This window comes from Falco punctatus (assembly GCF_963210335.1).
Source record: "Falco punctatus genome assembly, chromosome: 2".
NCBI classification, from domain to species: domain Eukaryota; kingdom Metazoa; phylum Chordata; class Aves; order Falconiformes; family Falconidae; genus Falco; species Falco punctatus.
This window is the reverse complement of record NC_137581.1, coordinates 30401364-30414480: the sequence shown is the minus strand read 5'-3', so window position 1 is coordinate 30414480 and position 13117 is coordinate 30401364. Positions and strand designations below refer to the sequence as shown.

The window sequence follows — 13117 nt, the reverse complement described above, 5'->3', positions numbered from 1 at the left end:
GTGGGCAATGGAGAATGCCAGTTTGCTGCTACTTCAGGAAGCTAAAAGCAGTAGCAGGCCCTAAAATTAATCCCAGGGGAAATCTGATAAAGAAGCAGAAACGTTTTACACAGCAACCAGAAGGTCTGGAGGGAGGGATGGAGTAGAAGACATCATTGTACCTATAAAACAGCTGGAATGGTTTCCAAGCTGTGGTCCACAAACCCCTGGTGGACTACAAGGCTATGGTAAGTTGAACAGCTGTTTAGCTAAACTATAGTTAACAGTGTTTTAAATAGTGTTTCCAATTAGAAGTTTGATCAGATGGATGTGTGGTGGGTTTTGAAAAATGTTAAGAGTTGATAACTATCTGTCGTTCTAAAAATATGGGAACCACTGTTCTGGAATATATTAAAAGGTAGAGAGCACTCCCCACTTTCTCAGCTTTACATAGGTTGCATGCCTCTCCACTAGAAGAAACAGCAAAAGGTTCCCAAAAAGCAGCCAGGAAGAGCAGTCTGGTAGCATTAACCCTTCTGTCCCCACCACATCCTCCCCAGTAACAGAACTCTGGAGTTCTTAATCATTGCATTGTCCTTGAGTATCCCTAAAAGTCTTTGCTCCTCCTACTTTTCATTTATACTCATGACTAGCAGATTTAGTTTTCTAAGAAGTGAGTTTAATTTTTCAAGTGTTGGGTTCTCATCAGACAAAGATTTAACTTGTCAACTCCACTAGATTTAAATGTATATCCATCTTTGAATTAATACCTCGTTTCCCATTGCCAGAAAAAAAAAAATTAAATTTTTCTCTTCTGTCATTATTAACAGATGTAAACATTCCTTACAAGTATTAACATGTCTTATCACAGTATCTGTTTATTACTTCTAAAAAAATCCCAATTCTATTTGACCAACTTCTTTTAATTTATGTCAGCTCCCTCAGTGGTAATTTTACATTGTAAAAATCTTCATTATCCTCATATCAGGTCTCTTCTTACTTCTTTTTTCCTATTGAAAATTTTCCAGAACGATTTGTATTAGCAGTGCTTTTAGTTGTCCTTGACATAGGTTACTTCCCATTGTCCTGAGTACAAGAACATCCATAAGTAATTTGGAGAGATGTCTTTTCGAACATACTGCAAGTTTTTATGTTAGGAATTGTGGTGGTGTCGAATTTGAGAAATGCCCTATTATAAGCCTTATTGAAATGGTTAAAATATGTTTACCCTGAAGAAGCCAGTCATCTAAAATTACTGTAGCGTATTTTATGAAATTTATAGAAAGTACTGGAAACAAACATTATTGACAATAGTGTTTTAAAAGGAACTAAAGAAAGTTGGCAGATGAGCATGCTCTTTTTTTGTTCTGTATTTCTTACTCATCTGTTTTAATACATATATGGAAAATGAGGGGGGTTCTGCATGTTTTTGTATTATCTTGCAAAATACCTGTTGCTAACTTACATGATTCTGAAGTTGTCTTTGCTCAGGTTTAAGCTACTAGCTGAATATGAGATCAAGGGGAATCTTTGCCCTGTAACAGAAAGGAAGATGTAAGGGAGGAGAGAGTGACTTCTGCTGTGGTGTGGGAAAAGGTTATTTCCTGGTGTCGTCTGTGGGTGACAGGAGAGAGGGACTCATGAGTCTAGGCAAGGCATATGGGTACTGAAGCAGTGATGAGGTGTATGGGTAGGACTTGGGATGAATGTATGGTAGTGAAGAATTTGGAATATGGATCAGAACAGGGTTTCAGTAAGAGTTGGAGAGATCACAGATAAAGTTGAATATTGGGGTCAGTTGGAAGTCACTTTACCACAGACCATGGCTACAGCCCTCAGTGCTCTGTCTGAATCTAGCTCACTGCACACTTGCCCTAGCTACGCTCTTCCCTGTGTCTTCTGGAACTCCACCTTCTTCTCCAGTTCCTGCACATGACCCTTTCAAGTGGAAGGCCTCCTGCCCTGCTTACTCCAGGAACAGTTACATGCAAAGGTACAAATGGTCCCACAAATCCCTCCCATCTGAAGCTTCTCTTCTGTCCCACTATACTTTCTTCTGCCTCCTGCCTGCAGGTACAGACAGGCGAATAGAATCATGGAATCATTTAGGTTGGAAAAGGCCCCTAAGATCATCGAGTCAACTGTAAACCTAATGCTACAAAGTCCACCACTAAACCATGTCCCTAAGCACCACGTCTGCAGGTCTTTTAAATACCCTGGGCAGCCTGTTAGAATGCTTGACCACCCTTTCAGTGAAGAAATTTTTCCCAATATCCAATCATATCCGATCTAAACCTCCCCTGGCACAACTTGAGGCCGTTTCCTTTTGTCCTGTCATTTGTTACCTGGGAGAACAGACCGACCCCCACCTGCCTACACCCCCCTTTCAGGCAGCTGTAGAGGGCTATAAGGTCTGCCCTGAGCCTCCTCCTCTCCAGGCTGAACAGCCCCAGTTCCCTCAGCCGCTCCTCACCAGACTTGTGCTCCAGACCCTTCACCAGCTCCGTTGCCCGTCTCTGGACACGCTCCAGCACCTCAGTGTCTGTCTTGCAGTGAGGGACCCAAAACTGAACACAGGATTCGAGGTGCAGCCTCACCAGGGTTGAGTAAAGAGGGACTCAAAGGAGATGCTGTGGAAGTCCTGGTGGCAAAGTAATAATGCCTCTCCTCCCAACATAGGGTTTGTATCTTCTCCAAGTGGGACATGTCCCATCATTTGATATCTGCTGATCATAGATGAACTCTTTCTCCTAGAATGTGATGATTTTTTTCCACGTGATGAATTATGATTTTTTAGATAATATTTGTCTTACTAAACAGAAGAAAAAAATCTCAGACTTCTAAAGCCTAGTCCTTTGAATTACATTTTTCTGTGATCTGTGACCTTCCTAAAAATAAATTAATTAGTTAATCCAATAGATGATTGTACCTACTAGTGATAAGTTGAAGCTTACTGACAGGATGGTTGCTTTTATTAATTATTACTTTACAGATCCCATAAAAGTTCTTCACGAAGGTGAGTCTGCAGGAAGATTGAAAGCCAATGTTTTAGGGCATCCTCCTAAATGCAAGGGGTATTTTTAAATGCAGGGAGGTTTTTTGGCACATATCTTTTCATAAGTCTTAACCTTTTTAACAATTTTCCCTCTTAACATATGATTGCATACGCATGTCTATGACTAAACTTAGGTAGCCAGAAGCATGATTTCTGTAAAAGTTCCAAATTCAGTAATAAATTCATAAGCCTTTCAGCACCTGACAATACAAACAGGTTCCGGAGCAAGAACACCATAACAATAATAAGATAAAGCATACCTTTTTTGTCAGAGGGTACATTCTAATGGAAAACTATTTTGGTGTTTCTTTCTTGGGCAGATTTTTATGGTGGATATAGAGATCACTCTTTTAGTCAATATTGGTCCCTAAAAATTGGCTCTACTCTCATTGCTTGTCATATGTCATTTTATCTTTAAAGACTGCAGGAGGTCATGATCACTGAGAGGTGTAACACCTTGAAGTTTTGGCACTTCAAAGTACTACAAAGTAACCGATACCGAGCTGACTTTCTGTTATGTCAGTGAAACATCAAATGTTGATGCAATGTGTGAAAAAACATTTGATACAATGGCTATTAAGTTGCTTGGAAGAAATCTTGTGAAGTGGGATTTTATGTTTAGAAGAGTTGGCATCTAAAAATGTATGTCATGGATACAGGTAATAAATGTTGTTTATGAATTGCTGCAGGAGAAATAATATTTACATTTGTGTACAATATGCTAGTCTTAACTCTAGCTATTTTTATCTCCAAAACATCTTATCGTAAGCTGGTTATAAAGTATTTATTAAGACATGAATAATTTCATTTGTTGAAGCATTCAGTGCATCATTTTAAATGGCTACTAAAGGAGAGAAGTGGACGTGCACTTCTCATAATAGCTAAGCATAAAAATAAGGATTCAGAGATAATAATATAGTTCCTAATCAGTAAAAATCATTTTCATGTTTTGCTGTATGAGCAGAGTTCTTCACAGAATCGTGATCTCATTCTAAGATTCCAGTTACCTAAACAGATTTTAAATGCTTAACTTTATTCTGGTGATTTTATGTCTTTATTGGAAATGAGAGAACACAAACACATTTTAAGTCATTGATCTTCAGCCATGCTAAAAGCTTTCAGGACTTAGTATTTCACCTCAGGGCTGGATCCATAGCCCTTTTAAATTTTGGAATTTCATAAAATGTGCAGGTGAGTAGGAAAAAGAAAATGTGAAAGGAAGAAACTGAAATGGAGAAAATTATTTTCCTTTACAGAAGCAAGGGAAAGATGAAAAACAATGTAATGAGGGTAGGAAAAATAATAGGGTGAAAAGAGAGGAGTCGGGAAAGTATTTACACCAATATTTTGTATTTAGTGCTCAGACATGTTGTGCTTTATGCTTGCATGGAAAACAGATTGAGACTTCAGCTTTTTGACTAACTGCTGTGCTGAGTTGTACCTTACTCTCTGTGCATTTTTGCTTTAGCACAGTTGCTTCTAAGGAAGTCTTTAAATTGACTTTGAAAGCCACCTTGAATCACAAAATGCATTATCCTACTAGAAAATGATGACTGCCCCAGTGTTTTGTCTTCCTAAGTTAGCTCTTAAAGAAACCACTGTTAGATATCAATAAATCACAGTAAGTTTTTTATATATATTGCTGTTTTTAATTCTAGTCACTAGCATTTGGGGCAGGGCACAAGCAGGCAGGCAGGCAATAACACTTAAGTGTGGCAGAATTTGTGTGCAGAATCTAACTGTAGTAATGCTGAAATTGAAAATTGAAACTGCTGATTAATCATTATTCAACAAGACTAGGCAAAGTCAATTAATTCATAACCAAATGTATCTATAGAACGATGGATTACTTACATCAGCTTTCTTTAGAGGTTAGACATCAGTGTGTGAATTTCATCCATAAGCTGTAATAAAATAAAATAAATTAGGAAATAGGCAAAAAAAGTTTAATTCAGTAACTTGTTCATGTATGTGTTTAGTTACTGCATGATTCCCATGAGTATATATGGTATTATAGCGGAGTAAATGTTTAGGGAAATTATGTACTTTTTAAATTGAGCAATTGACTAATATTTATGCAGGGGCTGTAACTGGTCTTCATGAATTACCATGCTAAAAGCTTATTTATTTGTAAATACAGAGATAGGGACCTCCCGCTTTCTTTATATTTGCATGGTCGTATGCCTAAAATGCCTTAACTGTCCACCTGAGCAACACTTTAGTGTACATAGGAGTGCACATCTGAGCTGATGTGCAGCAGAGTAGCATCCCCTCTAAAACTGCCCCATTGCTGACTGGGGACAGGAAGAGTGAAAATGGGTGGAGCAGGGAGAGGCCTTATGGTGCTAATTCACAAATAATTTTCAAGTGGTAATGTCTACGTTTTGGAAGGCAGTGTATTAATTTCTGCTGATGGAGAGAGATAAGTCTCCATAAGAGTTATGCTCTAAATTGCTGTGTGGTAAGGTTCCCTTTTCTGTGCAGTGCCTGCGTCACTGGGCAGCAGTTTTTAAAGGCACCCAATGAAGATATGAATACTGAAAACCTAACATATCTGTACTCTTTATGTTCATTCTAAAAGGAAAATGAAATTAAATGCAGATACAACTTTTTAGAAGTTCTAAATAAGAGACTTCATGCTGTATTTTATAATTAGCCCTTACTGTTATGTTGGTCTGCATTAGTGTTACACCACTGTATGTTACATGACTCAAGAATTGCTTAGATCATACAAATTCTTCAGTGCAAAGTGGACCAATATTTAGATTTTAATTGCGTTGTAGCCGACAACTCTGTGTTACCTTCCTGTTACAGGCAGTATCAGGGTGACTGTATTCTGAAATACTCACTAATGGAAGACCAGTGGGGTATGAATTGCACAGTTCCAGGATTACAGCTCTTAGACTTTCCGTACTAACAGGAAAGTGCAGACTGTGAACTGTCCCTTTGGTGTATATTCCAGCCCCCAGGTCAGTGTCCAGGAGGAAAGCTCCCTTTCCCATCCTCTTCTTTGGTTATTTATGCTTTGGTACTGTGGTTCTGTAAGAGCAGAGTCTTGGGTTTGCGTCTGGGATGGCAAGCTGGTGAAGGTGGTATGAAGAGGTTGTCCCCACAGACCTGCTCCACACTGAAGCTTCCTGCACAGAGACTGGGCTATATACCAACTTTCAAACCAGTGCTTCACCCATGACTCTTGAATTTAATTATAGCTCATCTAAAATAACCATTATAATGTGTCTATGAGCATGACATTGGATTTCAGCATTGTTTCAAAACAGTATTCACTGTATTTTGTAACAAATTACTGAAATATCAGCAGTGCCATTTTAAGTATCAGTTAAATGTGGTATTTCCTGAATCAGGTCTTAATGTGGTATATATAGAATCCCAGTGATGTCAAGCTTTGATTTTTACTTACAGCAGATAAACCTAAAGCCCCAGTAGTACATAATTAGGCCCTATAGAAAAGCAAACTTTCTTTTATTTGGGTCAGACTTCATTTCTGTGCTCAGTATAGTGAACACAAGTCATATTCAGTAATAAAAAAATGTGCAGCCCAAACCTATTACGTGTTCTGTGCAGATGAAAGTAATTAGTAAATTTTCTTTGTTCAGAGGAAAGGAAGTTGAAAATATGCTGTTTCTCATATTATTTTAATTGAAATGTTGTTATCCATAAGTATTCAGCTTAAAGATATACTGCTAAGGTTCACAAATACCTAGGGAACTTCACAAAATGCATTGCATTTCAAGTATGTGATTCAGAGTCTAAGATTCAGACCTTAGGATGGGATGAATTGCCCTCTGGAGGTGCCTGTTTCAGTCTCCTGACTTCACAGGAATCCTGCTTTGAACTGATTAGCTCAAACTAAAAGTTAAGTGAGCATCTTGTCACCTTAACAGAGGAATAGCTAAGCATTTTGTACCATACTGGGTCTTTTCTGTAGACCTCTTTATTTTTAAGGATGGCTGCCTTATTCCTTACCTTTCCTGTCAGTGTTCTTGTGCTGTTTCTAAAATGAATAAGCACAATTTTTACTGTTGCTATTTCCTGTGTATTTTGTTTTTTCCTGTCCTTATCGATCTTGTTATCTTATCTTTCCCTGTTTGTTTTTTTTCTTTTTCCTGACTCTTTTCAGCTACCATCTCTTCTGAAGCTTTTCACTTGCTACCTCTCTGACCATCCTACCTTCCATGTTGAGAGTACTGTCCTAACTTCTGATGTGGAAGATTGCTGACCCTTTCCTTTGATGCTGATACCAGTATTTTCTGTGAGAGGTAGTACTGTAGTGAAGACATAGAAAAAGAAGAATATGGCACTTCATGGTTTTGAATAGTCAAGAAGTATTGTTCTGCCTTCATATAGAATGTGCTGGTTTCATAATGTACTTGTAATTTAAAGATGTTTGTAGAAATGTAAAATCTAATGTGACTAATTTAAATTCATATTAAAGACATTTAAATTTAACAAAATATAGCATTAGTCTTTATTTTAAAAATTGAGTCCTATGTAGCTCACTTGCAAAAAGTGGGATAGATTTACAAAGTTCTGTACTAGTGAAGTCCGACTTATTAACAGGTGAAAGTATTTTCTTCTTCCCTCTGGTAATATTTTCTTGATTTACGCCTATTAAAGATCTCTCCTTCTCTTGAGTTCTCTGTCTCCTCCATTTTTTTGTTCCTTTTGTTAACTTCAGTTTCCTTTTCCTTTCTGCACTGGATTTTCCTAACTCTTAGCTGAATACCAATCCATTTTTCTCTCATGTATGCATCCATTTGCCTAAAATATTGCCTTAAGCATGATCATATATATTCAAATATGTATTTACTTCTAAACACTGGATGGATCTGCTATTTTAGGACTTCCAGTAAACCAGATAAGAAACTTCACAATTCAGTGATAGCATTTTAAGTTTTTTGACACATGCTTTCATAGGCTCAAGGTAGTTCACCTCCTGCATCAATGGAATAATGATTATGGACAGAGATAAACATTCCTGTGAAAATATAGACTTAAAGTACATGTTCAGTGTAGGAGTGCTAACTTAAAAAGAGCACCTGAATGAAAGCAAATGTGCTGTGTTCATAAATGGTGTGGCAGAAGTTTTCAGATTTTATTTGCAGATAAAGAGAAGTACTATGGAAACAGTGCTTTGTATTGATAATAATATAAGCAGTTAAAAGTTTTTTTTTAAAAAAAGACATCTAAAAGATGTACATCCATAAAATCAAAAAATTTTTGCAAATCATGCTTTGTTATAGCAGAAATATTAAATAACAGTTAATGTTTTCTGAGGGGTAGATACCTGCTTATTTTATTATCTATACTAAATGTTCTTTAGATAATTTTAATTCTTCGAATTGCAATAAAAGGAATGCTAAGTACATGAAAAGACATAAATAGTAAAGTTCAGAACTTTTTGGTTTAGATGTGCAAAATATGATTCTGAAGCCTCTTCTGATAGTTACAGTAATTTGCAATAACAGTAATAATAGCAACTTACTAGAAAATGATTGGAGGTGTGGCTGAGAATGTCATTTATAGTGTAAAAGTTTTTAACTGGTGTAGTTATAAGCAGGACTTTGCATAAATTTGTCCATTAAATAATTTGCATAATTAAGCCTGTTTTTAACATTCATTTACTGAGCATGTGGATGACATTACAAAGACTGGAAGGCAGAGGAAATTTGGAATCTCTCAGTTACAGTGCTGAGGAGTTTTTGTGCTGTACAGTAGTAGCAATAAGCTTTTCATTAGAATGAATCAACTGCAACTAATTTTGTAAAAATGATCCATATGAAAATTACCAATAGAAAAAGAAAGAATATTAAAAACTATGTAAAACCTGTTAGGATTTTCTGGGGTATATCCTCAAATGGTATAAATTGGTATGCATGAAGTTAAGTCACCACTGCTTACTGAAGATTTGCCCTTTCTATTAACTATATAATACAATACAGATCCTGAAATAGTCCCTTACTTAATACTTGTATTCATTTTACAGTAGAGTAGTTATGGAATAAGGTCTTACTCATCATGAGAAATAATACAATTCTAACAATGGCGTATTATTGTTAGAAGGAAGTACATCAAACTGACTTTAATTAGCATAGTTTTAGAAAATTACTTTGGTTTTGAGCGTATTGATATTGCTTAAGTTACAAAATCATTGCTTGTTTAATAGTACTGCTAATAAAAAACGTAGAGTTGTAGTTTGAAGATACAATTATTTTTACACTGAAGTTTATGTATTTTTGATTTGCAAGTTTTGGGTGATAATGTCTTGGTTAAAACAGTCGGTTCAAATGTCTATCTTTAATACATGAAGAATGGTGAGGAATAACTGGAAATACTAACAAAACAGGAGAGATTTTTCAGTAAATGAATTCAAGTGTAAGCATAGGGTAACGCTTGCAAAAGGAGAATGAAGTTGAGTGAATATTGCTATGTGAAAACATACTTCATCTATAAAGTCCTGCAGGAAATAATCATGAAAAAATACGTTTTCCTGTTCATAAACACACCTTAGGTACATGTGGTCTTGAGAGATGCAGTACTACTACAAATTCAGGTAGATGTTCTTTGATTGCATTACAAACAAGTCTGGCTAAGACATAAGTATCTGTTGCTATATAAGGCAGATAAGGTGAGGAAAGCATAATTTATAAAACCACCACCCTCCTTGCAGATCCTGCAATTCACATGGCTGGCAGATACAGAAGTAATTTCACAAATGAAAATGGAAGATGGAAAATCCATGAAGATTGTGTTGAAGGTTTGTTTCGCTTGACTTTCTCTAGGATTTTGAGGATTTCTATGATTATTTTATAGATACACACACATATAATAGATGTATATTATACATATATATTGCTACGTATATGAAAATAAGTTTGAAAAGCTGTAAAAGACTAATTCGAGTTACATGCAAGAAATGTTTCAGAATAGGCTACAGGAGAATATTTTTGTGTAGTGCTTAAAACAGCTGCAAGAAGAAATCAGAGTTAATTCAGTTCTGGATCTGATAGTCATCAGAAAAAAAAATATAGTAGATCTAAAATGAAGACCTTATGAATGTACAATATCTCTGGTTTAATAAAGAGACCAGAAAAAGGGTAAACATATTGTGAAAATGACTGACGGAAATGTAAAGAGTTTGAAGAATAATAGCAGAAAGCTAGTTCAGCAGTCACATTGCAACAGCGTAAGAGATTCCACTGTAAATAAATGTTAGTGAAGTATAAAGTAGGAGAAAAGAAAATGGAACTGGAAATGGGAACTTTAAGCTTGCCATCATGCAAAGATAAAATAAAATGGAAGGAAAGCTTGGACCACGTGATGCTATCTGAGAAAGCCTCATTATTCGCTCAGTATAATTTTGCTAATATAATCTGAAATTACGTGAAACTAGAAAGCAGATTTTTTCAAATTTCTTCAACTTCTATTTTTTCTTTTTGTTTCCAATAGAGTAACACTGACTAAAAGGAAATCTGAGACCACTGTCTACAAATCAGATAATTTATTTGAAAAGGTAGCTGAAGAGACAGCAAACAAAAATGGTAATTGAAAATAGAAGTATCTGAAAATTTGAAGGGGTCTAGATTCTGTACCCCTGTTCTGCCCACTGAAGGTAGCACAAGGCAGCCAAGATCCTTTCTGACTCACAGGCTGAGCGTTTGCCTGCTGTGGGGAAGTCACTGTCAGCCTGCCACGGGTCTGTCCCTCTGTCATGCCAGCAGCTCTCATCCTTCACACAGGTGTGGTAACAGGAGCATGAGACAGTATGCTACTCGCTACAGATTTTCACCTGCATTTAGTTTTCTTAGATGACATCTGAACTAGAAAACAAAAGGGACCACGGCCCCGTCAAGAGTTGGTAGCAAATTACAGCTCACGTTGGCGTGGCTAACCCATCTGCTCCTCCGAAGCAGGGTGGCCTGGTTCATACTGTCCACTAACACCAGTCTGTAACCCGTGCTGTTCCCCAGACCTTGCTGTGTCTCACCTGACTGCTTGTTGGCCTGGGCCAAAAGCACACCAAAGAGCATGCAAACAGTTAAATGGCATGCGTTATCACACGGTGGAGCTCAAGCACATGCCCGGGCCCTGTTTAGCTCAGTAAGGTGTATGTAACCTTATGAACTGCATCCAGTTGGCAACAGTTACAACTGTACTAGCCCGCTCTAAATTAAAATTGCAATGGCATAAAGCCCAATAATCTATAGGTATCTTTCAGACTACTGTTCCTCGAACAGAAGCGTCAGTGGGTGTATAAATTTGGATGTAATGTCTGACTTAAAAGGAAAGATAGTGTAGAAAATCTAAATTAAATTTTAGAATTAATTAATAAATTAATCCTAATTATTTGGGGAAATTAAGCAAGTCGGAGAAGTACAATAAAAAGCAAACCAGTACTTATCTGATGTGGAAGTATTTTTAAATGGGAATTGGAAAACCAGCTAGATGAGTGAATATTCTTTTCAAAATAAGCAAGGTTGCAATAAAGAAGTCAGTATATGACGATTTGGGTGAGCAGATTTAGTTTATTATTAAAATGCAGTTTGGGTTCCACCTATGTGGACCTCCCTGTAGGATAAAAGCCTGAAATACAATGCATTCGCTTATGGTGTTCTATTCTGAGACTTAAGAAGGACCTGTTGCTGAAGTGGGCACACTTCAATATAAAATAGTGACCTCATGATGCACATGACGGGCTAAGTGCTTTACTAAATATTTATACAGATTTCAAAAAAGGATATGCAATATCTTGGGGTTAACATAATCTGTGTATCACCTGGACAGTTTTCCAGTAGGTGATGTAATTACTATTAGGTTCCAGGTCATATTTTGCCCTAGTGAGTTCACCAGTTATTTTCATGATCATTTCTAATTTTACAGGTTGTAGAAAACTGTGTGCAAGATGCACAAAAAGGGGAAATAAAATTACACTCATAGGCTACTTTGTGACCTGGGATTAACTGCTTAAGTCTAAAGACAGAAAAAAAGGGAAGGGAAAATGTGGCAAGTCAGACAATGTTGGAGCATAATGCGTTAACATTCAGTTGAATATTGTCTTTCAAGTTACTCAGAGGTAAAGAGAAGAAATGAACTGCTCAAATAATAACCACGTGCAGATTGTGAAAGGGGGTCAGCTTCTCTGGTGAGTGCTGAGGACATATAGGACATAAATGAAATAAATAAATCAAGCAAAATTTTAGGATGTTATAGATCAGGGGTCCTCAAACTACAGCCTGTGGGCTGGATATGGCCCCTCAGGGTCCTCAATCCGGTCCCTGGTATTTACAGAACCCCCCCGCCCCCCCCCCCCCCCCCCCCCGGGGGTTGGGGGGCGGAAACCAAGCAGCCGCAGATGACTGCCTGCCACTGCATCCGCAGGCCGGCCCCCTGGTTAAAAAGTTTGAGGACCCCTGTTATAGATCAAAGGAAAATGGCCAGAAGTTGAGAAGGAAGGTTGGGAGTAGGTGTTTGGAAACAATTCTTGATAAGAAATTATTCTTAATGGAACACTGAGAAGCAAATAGACCATCATAACTATTCAGCAATAAATTTGCCTATAGATAAAGTATTTGGAGAAGCAGTCCTGCAGAAATGCAGGCAGCTTTTCTGGAGGAACTAACTGGCTGTTCTGGCTTTACTGTATTGCCATCAACTGTATGTGCAACACAGTGGGGAACTATGTTGGGAAGAATCACTTCTGTACTATGAATGTACAATTCTGTACCTTTGGCTTGCTTTGTCTTCATTAGAGTTATGTTCTTTCAAATAACAGACATACATTCTTGGAAGCAATACAAAGTACATTTTAAAAAAGCAAGAAAATGTCAATGAACAATGTAAGAAAGTAGAATTATATACACATAGATGGAGAAAAATATGAAGCAAATCTATCAATATCTTACATATCTAGCTGAAAAAGTGTTCTTTCTTATAACGACCTCATAATTTTGAAATGCAAATACATTATAAAAAATTATAATACTATGATCCCCTCAAGCACAGTTTTAGAAAATCAAATGAAACAACCAGACAAAGTATTTGAAGTTGTCCACTTCCTTCTGAATA

At 37.0% G+C, this 13117-nt stretch overlaps 1 protein-coding gene and 1 long non-coding RNA gene across 5 annotated transcripts in view; one reads left to right on the top strand and one right to left on the bottom strand.

Moving 5' to 3' along the window:
• The window catches only part of LOC308058779 (uncharacterized protein), an 87040-nt gene that overhangs the window by 17981 nt on the left and 55942 nt on the right, over positions 1–13117 (top strand). For 3 of the 4 annotated variants that reach the window (XR_013925958.1, XR_013925959.1, XM_080375138.1), the window contains exon 7: positions 9723–9809. The gene's annotated coding sequence lies outside the window, so the exon portion shown is untranslated. Of the gene's footprint in view, positions 1–3454; positions 4785–9722; positions 9810–13117 lie in introns of those variants that run through there. The other variant, XR_013925960.1, reaches the window with a different exon arrangement.
• The window catches only part of LOC308058782, a 54250-nt gene that overhangs the window by 16282 nt on the left and 24851 nt on the right, over positions 1–13117 (bottom strand). Inside the window, exon 3 of the long non-coding RNA XR_013925961.1 lies at positions 4889–4938. This is a non-coding gene — a long non-coding RNA (uncharacterized lncRNA). The remainder of the gene's footprint in view (positions 1–4888; positions 4939–13117) is intronic.